The sequence below is a fragment of the Schistocerca nitens genome, chromosome 6 (genome assembly GCF_023898315.1).
Source record: "Schistocerca nitens isolate TAMUIC-IGC-003100 chromosome 6, iqSchNite1.1, whole genome shotgun sequence".
Lineage (NCBI taxonomy): Eukaryota > Metazoa > Arthropoda > Insecta > Orthoptera > Acrididae > Schistocerca > Schistocerca nitens.
In genome coordinates, this window is record NC_064619.1 from 312,423,226 (window position 1) to 312,434,233 (window position 11,008).

General features: G+C 43.9%; 1 pseudogene; it reads left to right on the forward strand.

Moving 5' to 3' along the window:
* The first annotated feature begins 10,378 nt into the window (after positions 1-10,378).
* Positions 10,379-10,496, forward strand: LOC126264037 (5S ribosomal RNA; annotated as a pseudogene).
* Positions 10,497-11,008: the final 512 nt, after the last annotated feature.

Genomic DNA, 11,008 nt, shown 5'->3' on the forward strand with positions numbered 1-11,008 from the left:
GTTCCAGACTGAAGCGCCTAGAACCGCACGGCCACACTGGCCGGCTCATTATCTGAATAACTTCTTTTATCTCATCATACATTTCATCAATCTCTTCGTCATCTGCGGAGTTATTTGGCCTATAAACTTGTATTACTGTGGTAGGCATGGGCTTCGTCTCTATCTTGGCCACAATAAGGCGTTCACTATGCTGTTTGAAGTAGCTTACCCGCACTCCCATTTTTTTATTCATTATTAAAGCTGCTCCTGAATTACCCCCATTTGATATTGTATTTATAAACTTGTATTCACCTGACAAGAAGTCTTGTTCCTATTGTCACCGAACTTCACTAATTCTCACTATATCTAACTTTAACCTAACCATTTTCCTTTTTAAATTTTCTAACCTACCTGCCCGATTAAGCGATCTGACATTCTACGTTCCGATCCCTAGAACGCCAGTTTTCTTTAACCTGAAAATGACGTCTCCTAGTAGTCCCCGCCAGAAGATCCGAATGGGGGATTATTTTACCTCCGGAATATTTTACCCAAGAGGACGCCATCATCATTTAACCGTACAGTAAAGTCATCGGGAAAAATTACGGCTGTAGTTTCCCCTTGCTTTCAGCCGTTCGCAGTACCAGTACGCCGGCCGAAGTGGCCGCGCGGTTCTGGCGCTGCAGTCTGGAACCGCGAGACCGCTACGGTCGCAGGTTCGAATCCTGTCTCGGGCATGGATGTGTGTGATGTCCTTAGGTTAGTTAGGTTTAACTAGTTCTAAGTTCTAGGGGACTAATGACCTCAGCAGTTGAGTCCCATAGTGCTCAGAGCCATTTGAACCATTTTTAGTACCAGTACAGCAAGGCCGTTTTGGTTAGTGTTACAAGGCCAGATCAGTCAATCATCCAGACTGTTGGCCAAGCAACTACTGAAAAGGCTGCTGCCGATCTTCAGAAACCACACGTTTGTCTGGCCTCTAAACAGATATCCCTCCGTTGTGGTTGCACCTACGGTATGGCTACCTGTATCGCTTAGACACTCAAACCTCTCCACCAACGGCAAGATCCATGGTTCATGGGGGGAGGAATTTGCAATTACGTCACTTGAAAAAATATTTCTTTTGTCGTATGTTACCCGACATCAAACTTGAAATTAAAACAATCGGCAGTTCTCCGCACTGGCCGACTGTGTCGCAATGGTAAAAGTCAAACATCAGGCAAGGAATGATATTATTATTCATATGATGCGTTTCGGAATGTGTACATCATCAGATATCTAGGAGCGATAACTCCACGTAGATATGACGTTTCAAATTGTATGTGAAACATACATTCGCAGACTAGTCTGCCTGAATGTAGAAATACTGATTATTATAATGATGATTTCCTGCCTCCTGCATCACTTTGTCACTCTTGTTGTTGTTGTTGTTGTTATGGTCTTCAGCCCTGAGACTGGTTTGATGCAGCTTTCCATGCTACCCTATCTTGTGCAAGCTTCATCATCTCCCAGTACCTACTGCAGCCTACATCTTTCTGAATCTGCTTAGTGTATTCATCTCTTGGTCTCCCTCTACGATTTTTACCCTCTACGCTGCCCTCCAATACTAAATTGGTGATCCATCGATGTCTCAGAACATGCCCTACCAACTAGTCCCTTCTTCTTGTCAAGTTGTGCCACAAGCTCCTCTTCTCCCAAATTCTATTCAATACCTCCTCATTAGTTATGTGATCTACCCATCTAATCTTCAGCATTCTTCTGTAGCACCACATTTCGAAAGCTTCTATTCTTTTCTTGTCTAAACTATTTATCGTCCACGTTTCACTTCCATACATGGCTACACTCCATACAAATACTTCCAGAAACGACTTCCTGACATTTAAATCTATACTCGATGTTAACAAATTTTTCTTCTTCAGAAACGCTTTCCTTGCCATTGCCGGTCTACATTTTATATCCTCTCTACTTCGACCATCATCAGTTATTTTGCTCCCCAAATAGCAAAACTCCTTTACTACTTTAAGTGTTTCATTTCCTAATCTAATTCCCTCAACATCACCCGACTTAATTCGACTACATTCCATTATCCTCGTTTTGCTTTTGTTGATGTTCATCTTATACCCTCCTTTCAAGACACTGTCCATTGCGTTCAACTGCTCTTCCAAGTCCTTTGCTGTGTCTGACAGAATTACAATGTCATCGGCGAACCTCAAAGTTTTTATTTCTTCTCCATGGATTTTAATACCTACTCCGAATTTTTCTGTTGTTTCCTTTATTGCTTGCTCAATATACAGATTGAATAACATCGGGGAGAGGCTACAACCCTGTCTCACTCCCTTCCCAACCACTGCTTCCCTTTCATACCCCTCGATTCTTATAACTGCTATCTGCTTTCTGTACAAATTGTAAATAGCCTGTCGCTCCCTGTATTTTACCCCTGCCACCTTCAGAATTTGAAAGAGAGTATTCCAGTCAACATTGTCAAAAGCTTTCTCTAAGTCTACAAATGCTAGAAACGTAGGTTTGCCTTTCCTTAATCTTTCTTGTAAGATAAGTCATAGGGTCAGTATCGCCTCACGTGTTCCCATATTTCTACGGAATCCAAACTGATCTTCCCAAAGGTCGGCTTCTACCAGTTTTTCCATTCGTATGTAAAGAATTCGCGTTAGTATTGTGCAGCCATGACTTATTAAACTGATAGTCGGAAATTTTCACATCTGTCAACACCTGCTTTCTTTGGGATCGGAATTATTATATTCTTCTTGAAGTTTTAGGATATTTCACCTGTCTCATACATCTTGCTCACCAGATGGTAAAGTCTTGTCAGGACTGGCTCTCCCAAGGCTGTCAGTAGTTCCAATGAAATGTTGTCTACTCCAGGGGCCTTGTTTCGACTCAGGTCTTTCAGTGCTCTGTCAAACTCTTCACGCAGTATCATATCTCCCATTTCATCTACATACTCTTCCATTTCCATAATATTGTCCTCAAGTACATCGCCCTTGTATAGGCCCTCTGTATACTCCTTCCACCTTTCTGCTTTCCCTTCTTTGCTTAGAACTGGGTTTCCATCTGAGCTCTTGATATTCATACAAGTGGTTCTCCTTTCTCCAAAGGTCTCTTTAATTTTCCTGTAGGCAGTATCTTTCTTACCCCTAGAGAGATAACCCTCTACATCCTTACATTTGTCCTCTAGCCATCCCTGCTTAGCCATTTTGCACTCCCTGTCGATCTCATTTTTGAGACGTTTGTATCCCTTTTTGCCTGCTTCATTTGCTGCATTTTTATATTTCTCCTTTCATCAATTGTCGCTCTTATGTTATAGAAATTAAAAACATTCTGGAGGGTCTTAGAATCTGGGTCCAATATCTTGTCAGTAACTGGAATGCACGAACTGTCTATACGGTGTACATAAATATTGTACGGTACCGTCAGTGCTCTAGTCCCACTTGCACCTGGCCAATTTTGTTTCAGTGACAACGGTTCTATGTGATTATAAATTGTAATTTTAGACGACGTTAATTCCCTCTCGTGGCAGCTCTTGGCAACGGGTGATTGAACCTTAAGTCCGATAGGTGTCTCTCGCAGTCCCTGCTAATTCGACAGCAAAGACTGTCGTTTAGCTCGTGATGAAAAATGATTTAGCAAACATAACGACAATGTAATGAGACGCGATAAATCGGTAGACGCGATAAATCGGTAGCACAATATAAACAAAATGGAAAAGGAACTCTTTTAAATTGTTGGCAAATACATTAAAGTGTACGTATTCTGCTGCCACTGAAACGAGTCGTTACAGCTTGCATGGAGACCTGTGAAGAAGTCTGTTGTCATATTGGAAGACAGGAAAGTCCAATGCATACTCATCATGAAGGTGTACGAGAGTTGTCACCGCCTGGTCATCGAGAATATTGAAATAAACATTGTGGTTTATGTCTACGGTAACATGAATGAACGAGCCCTAGTCATGGTACGAAAAACATTCTTAAAATATCAAAGAATTGCCTCTGGCGACAGCTACACCCTCCATACACTACAATTTACACTGAGGTAACAGGACGTGAGACATCGATATGGACATTTATGGATGGTGTTAGTATCGCGAACACAAGGTACACAGGGGAATTTGTAGTTAGGTCATTCATGTGAAAAGGTTTCCTCCTTGATTGTGGCTGCACTAACGGGAATTAACAGACTTTGAACAGGATGTGGTAGTTGTAGCTAGATCATGGGACTTTCCATTTCGGAAATTGTTGGTGAATTCAATATCCAGAGACTCACAGTGTCAAGAATATGTCGAGAGTACAAAATTTCCGGCTTTACCTCACACCACGGGCGACGCACTGCCCGGCGGCCTTCGCTTAACGCCCGAGAGCAGCAGCGTTTGCGTAGAGCTGTCAGTGCTAATAATCATGCAACACTGTGTAAAATAAGAGCAGAAATCAATGTGGCACTTATGATGAACGTATCCGTTAGCACAGTGCGGCGAAATATGGCGTTAATGGGCTACGGTGGCAGACGATCAACGCAAGTGCTTTTGCTAAAAGCACGAAACATCTGCAGCGCCTTTCGTGGACGTGACATATCGGGTGGGCGCTAGACGATGGGGAAACCTTGGCCTGATCAGAAGAGACCGGATTTCAGTTGGCAAGAGGTGATGGTAATGTTCGAGTGTGCCTCAGACCCCACGATACTGTGGACCCAAGTTGTTAAATGTTCAAATGTGTGTGAATTCCCAAGGGACCTAACTGCTGTGGTTATCGGTCCCTACACTTACACACTACTTGAACTACCTTGTGCTAAGAACAACACACACACACACCCATGCACGAGGGAAGACTCGAACCTCCGGCGGGAGGGGCCGCGCAATCCGTGACATGGCGTCTCAAACCGCGCGGCCACTCCGTGCGGCCCCAAGTAGTCAACAAGGCATTTTGCAAGATGGTGGGGGCTCCATAATGGTGTGGTCTGTGTTTACATTGTATGGGCTGGGTCTGTGGTCCAACTGAATCGATCAATGACTGGAAATGGTTTTATTCGGCTACCTGGAGAGCATTTGCAGCCAATTATAGACTTCATGTTCCCAAACAGGTGATGTCATTCTCGTGGATGATAATGCTCCATGTCACGTGGCTAGAATTGTTCGCGACTGGTTTGAAGAATATTGTGGACAGTTCGAGCGAATGATTTGGCCTTCCACATCGCCCAACATGAATCCCATCGAACATTCATTGGGTCTATTGAGTAGTCAGTTCGTGCACAAAATCATGTCCTTACAACACTTCCGCAATTATGGCTGGCCATAGAGGCAGCATGGCTCAGTACTTCTGCAGGGCACTTCCAAGGACTTGTTGAGTCCATTCCACGTCGATTTTTAGCACAGCGAAAGACGCCCGACACGATACCAGGAGGTATGACTTCTGTCATCTCAGTGTAAACTAGTTATTCAGCCGTCGGTTCACTCTACATATCGCATCGTTTCAAAACGAGGAAAAATCGTGACTCGTCAGACCACACTACACGCCTCATTTCTAGGTGCTGTCCAGTTTATGTGCCACTGTGAGAAGTAATTTTTTTGAAGCACCCTACTCTAAATATCTGTTTCATGCAATTCCCAGTGTGGTGTCAGAAACTGGTTGAGATATACCTGCTTTCACTGGCAGCAGACGCCATTCGGTTTGAAACGGATTGTCAGTGAAAAGATTCGATACTCGCCTCTGGTCCCTGCCAGTTAGGATCTTTCTGCACTACCGCTCTTACACCGCGTTCCATGGATACTAGAAGGAAACCATTCACTATAGACATGTTAGCTACACAGAACATTGATACAGCAACAATTGGCCAACTTCATTTACGGTGTGGTTGTGGACATGCCGAAAGGTGATTGCCCGAATTATGCTACTCATTCACGTCTCCGCGGCGATTTAGCTTACTGAGCTAATTCCATTAAACTGGAGGTTGAAAATACCGCTTCAGTTGTAAATTTCTTTTATTATCACGATCGGTTTCGGGCTCTCATAAGCCCATCCTCAGGTGTCGCAACTATGCTGTGCCCCCGAGCACCCAGATGGACGTGTACTAGGCGTGGTTTGCTATCTATGAGCAACTGAAGCGATAGTTTCAACCTCTAGTATAATGCTCAGTTGTGGATGTTCGTTCAACAGGATTGTTTTTAGTCCATTAAACTGACAAGTTCAAGCGCATCATTTCACTGCTGTAACGTGCATAAGTGGTGGAGGGTCGTATCGTCGCCTGCATGTCCCACATCAACCACAGTGGGCCAAAGAGACCATTATCTTGTCTAGAGAGCTGACATATTCTGGCTAACACATAGGCGTTTCACACATACTTATGTATCTCAATCGTATCGTCGCCTGCATGTCCCACATCAACCACAGTGGGCCAAAGAGACCATTATCTTGTCTAGAGAGCTGACATATTCTGGCTAACACATAGGCGTTTCACACATACTTATTTATCTCAATCATGATAGGAAAAGAAATAGGGAACTGTAATTGGGAAAGGTACGTTGTTCAAAGATTTAGAAATGTATAAACGCTGTGTACGAGTTACGAAGTGAAATATTTTAGAAACTAATTTTAATACACTCTACGACAAAAATCCACGCATCACGAAGGAATTATTCGAATGAGACAAAAATCGATATATGTGATGTACATGTACAGGCAAACAAACGATTACACTTTCAGAAAAACTGAGTGCTTTATTCAACAGAAAGAGCATCACAAATTGAGTAAGTCAGTAACGCGTTGGTTCATTTTCTGGCCGTTTCGCATGCAGTTATTCGGTTTGGCACTGATTGACGAAGTTGTTGTAATTCTCTTGAGGGATATCGGGCCAAATTCTGTTCAACTGCCACGTTAAATCGTCAAAATCCCGAGGTGTTTGGGAGGGCCCTGCCCATAATGATCCAAAAGTTCTCAGTTGGGAAGAGATTCGATGACGTAGAAGGGAAAGGTAGGATTTTTCAAGCACGACGACAAGTTGTAGAAACTCTCGCCGTGTGCATGAGGACATTATCTTGTTGAAGTGTAAGCGCAGGATGGCTTACGATAACGGGCAACAAAACGAGGAATAGAATATCGTCGATGTACCACTGTGCAGCAAGGGTGCCTTGGATGACAACCTTAGGGGTCCTGGCATGAAAAGAAATGGCACCCCAGACCATCACTCCTGATTGTCGGGCGACATTCAGGCTGGTATTCCACCACTCTCCAGGGCATCTCCAGACACGTCTTCGCCGGTCACCAAGGCTCTGTTCGAAAAGGGACTCACTACTGAAGACAATTCTACTCCAGTCAATGAGACGTGTCTGGAGATGCCCTGGAGAGTGGTGGAATACCAGCCTGAATGTCGCCCGACAATCAGGAGTGATGGTCTGGGGTGCCATTTCTTTTCATGCCAGGACCCCTAAGGTTGTCATCCAAGGCACCCTTGCTGCACAGTGGTACATCGACGATATTCTATTCCTCGTTTTGTTGCCCGTTATCGTAAGCCATCCTGCGCTTACACTTCAACAAGATAATGTCCTCATGCACACGGCGAGAGTTTCTACAACTTGTCTTCGTGCTTGAAAAATCCTACCTTTCCCTTCTACGTCATCGAATCTCTTCCCAACTGAGAACTTTTGGATCATTATGGGCAGGGCCCTCCCAAACACCTCGGGATTTTGACGATTTAACGTGGCAGTTGAACAGAATTTGGCCCGATATCCCTCAAGAGAATTACAACAACTTCGTCAATCAGTGCCAAACCGAATAACTGCATGCGAAACGGCCAGAAAATGAACCAACGCGTTACTGACTTACTCAATTTGTGATGCTCTTTCTGTTGAATAAAGCACTCAGTTTTTCTGAAAGTGTAATCGTTTGTTTGCCTGTACATGTACATCACATATATCGATTTTTGTCTCATTCGAATAATTCCTTCGTGATGCGTGGATTTTTGTCGTAGAGTGTATTAAAATTAGTTTCTAAAATATTTCACTTCGTAACTCGTACACAGCGTTTATACATTTCTAAATCTTTGAACAACGTACCTTTCCCAACTACAGTTCCCTATTTCTTTTCCTATCATGATTGAGATAAATAAGTATGTGTGAAACGCCTATGTGTTAGCCAGAATATGTCAGCTCTCTAGACAAGATAATGGTCTCTTTGGCCCACTGTGGTTGATGTGGGACATGCAGGCGACGATACGATTGAGATAAATAAGTATGTGTGAAACGCCTATGTTCTGGAGGTGCACGGGACAGCGGTGGGATATCATCATAACTGTCTCCCGCCATACTGACCGACAAGCTGGAGTGATGGTATGGGGTTTCATTTCTTTTCATAGCAGGACGTCTTTCCTTGTCTTCCAAAGCACCTTTACAGCACACACGATATTCTACGCCATGTTTGTTACACTCCATGGCAAGCCATCCCGCGTTTACATTTCAGCAAGATTACGTCAATCCGTCCGCACACGGCGAGAATTTCTACTGTTCGTCTTCGTGCTTCCCAACCCTACCTTGGCGAGCGAGTTCGCTGGATCTGTTCCCAATTGAGAACTTTTTCGACATTACGGGCAGGGCCTTCCTAACAGCTCGGGGTTGTTGCTATTTAACGAGCCAGTTGGACATAATTTGGCATGATATCCCTCAGGAGAACATACAAAAACTGTGTCAATCAGTGCTAAGCCGAATAACAGCTTGAATAAGGGCCAAAGGCGGACCAACACGTTATTTACTTGCTCAGTTTGTGAAGCTCTTTCTCGAGAATAAATCATCAGATGTTTCTGAAACTCTAAACATCTGTTTGTCTGTACATACTTTTGTCTTAGAGTGTGCTATTTCGACCCAAAAGCTGCTTGTTCTAACTTGATCCAGTAATTCTAGAATTTCTAGAACTAAGCTTAAATGTCTCCTCGTTCCCATCCCCACATCTAGATATAAGCGTGGTAGAGTGCGCTGCAGTCATGGCCTGTGGGGCTGGTCCCGGCGGAGGTTCGAGTCCTCCCTCGGGTATGGGTGTGTGTGTTTGTCCTTAGGATAATTTAGGTTAAGTAGTGTGTAAGCCTAGGGACTGATGACATTAGCAGTTAGGTCCCATAAGATTTCACACACATTTGAACATTTTTTCGTGGTACAGTGTCGTAACACCCACGTTAATTGCCTTCTGATACTAAGTCATATGTGTAAAAATTCTGTTTAAATTTGCACTAGCAGTTCCAGAGATATGATGGAACATACACATGCATCTATTTTAAAATATATTCACACGATGTGTACGGGAACGAAGCCTGGAGAATGTACAGATAATCTGGAACGGATAAGTTCCCTTTCAAGTTTTTCGGCATACGATTTGGTCAGTACTTAACATGATTTTTGTTTGTAGGAATAACCTTCGGAAATCTGCTGTGGTCGGAACAGGCACCCACGCACTGATTTTGGAATAAGCACCGTCAATGATGTACCACCGATATACCCCTACCATGTAGTGATTTACACAGCACACTAACAAAGGAAAAATCGAATGGAGAAAGTTAGTGGACTTGGACCGTAACATCAAAAGCACACGGTATTAAGTGTTTCGACAACACATTCCTTGCCAATCTTGGTTTCTCGACTTAGAAGAAATCGTTGCTGTTAACAGACTAATAGCAAGTCCCATGAATCTTAATAAAACGTGATCTCGTCTTTCTTCGCCTATATCCCCTGTCTGCAAGGCGTCGGCATTTTAATTTGGATTTGGCAGTTTTAGTAATATGGGGTAGCCGGATATCCTTCGTGTCACTACCCCTTCCCCGCTGGAAAGAATACTGTGTTCCTCATCTGTTTGAGTCTAGCGTTATTCATGTGCAAGTGTGAGAATGCAGCAGCCTGGCATTCACCTAGTCGGATGTGGGAAACCGCCTAAAATCCTCATCCAGGCTGACTGATACTCCGCCTCCGCCGTTAAGATCCCGGCCAGACTTCGATCCGGGACCGGCGCTCTTCCCCGAATTCCAGACGTGATCAGACTATCCGGGCAGGTACTAACAGAACGAGGTATCTGCAGTTCACTGAAGTGGACACTGTGTATATCACATTAGTACAAGCACAATCACCTCACAACACTTACAGCGTTCAGTTTTTAAAACTTAAGCATTAGTTTTCTGTAAGAGTAGTTATTAGCTCCATGAAAATTATATTACGAAATGTATTTTACATTTAATCTGTCTTTGAATAAGGGAACTTAAAAGTTTGAGAAGCCCTTCTTATGCTTAATTTTTTTCTTTTAAGTTCTTTATAGACCACATCAAATAGCTACAATGCTTTTCCGTATGTATTTTGTACATCCTGCAGCGTTTTAACTGACTTTTGTAAAGAAACGATATTTTTATAGTCGGTCTGGTGACTGCTGGCACCGACCTTGCCGCAGTGGGTACACCGGTTCCCGTCAGAACACCGAAGTTAAGCGCTGTTGGGTGTGGCCAGCACTTGGATGGGTGACCGTCCGGGCCGCCATAGGCTGTTGCCATTTTTCGGGGTGCACTTAGCCACGTGATGCCAATTGAGGAGCTACTCGACCGAATAGTGGCGGCTCCGGTCACAGAAAACCATCATAACGACCAGGAGAGCGGTGTGCTGACCACACGCCCCTCCTATCCGCATCCTCAGCTACGGATGACACGGCGGTCGGATGGTCCCGATGGGCCACTTGTGACCTGACGACGGAGTGCTGGCGACTACTGCTACTTACGATTGTCATTTGTTTACTTTTGGGTTTTCGTTCTGAAAAAAAAAGCGTCACCGTTTCCTCGTATTTTAGAGCGCGCCATGACTGGCAGTGTTGCTCTGAGAAGGATTTCTACCCTTCGTCGTTGGTTCTTCCAATATGTACTGACTACCCGTGTAACTACTCGTGTATCTGAGTTCCACAACCCATTTACATGCAGAAAGTGAACAGAGGTCGTTCATTAAAAGCCAAATGCCAGACTCCTCAACCCCATTGTGGTGGATCTTTTTTTTTTCAGAATAACAAACCATTCA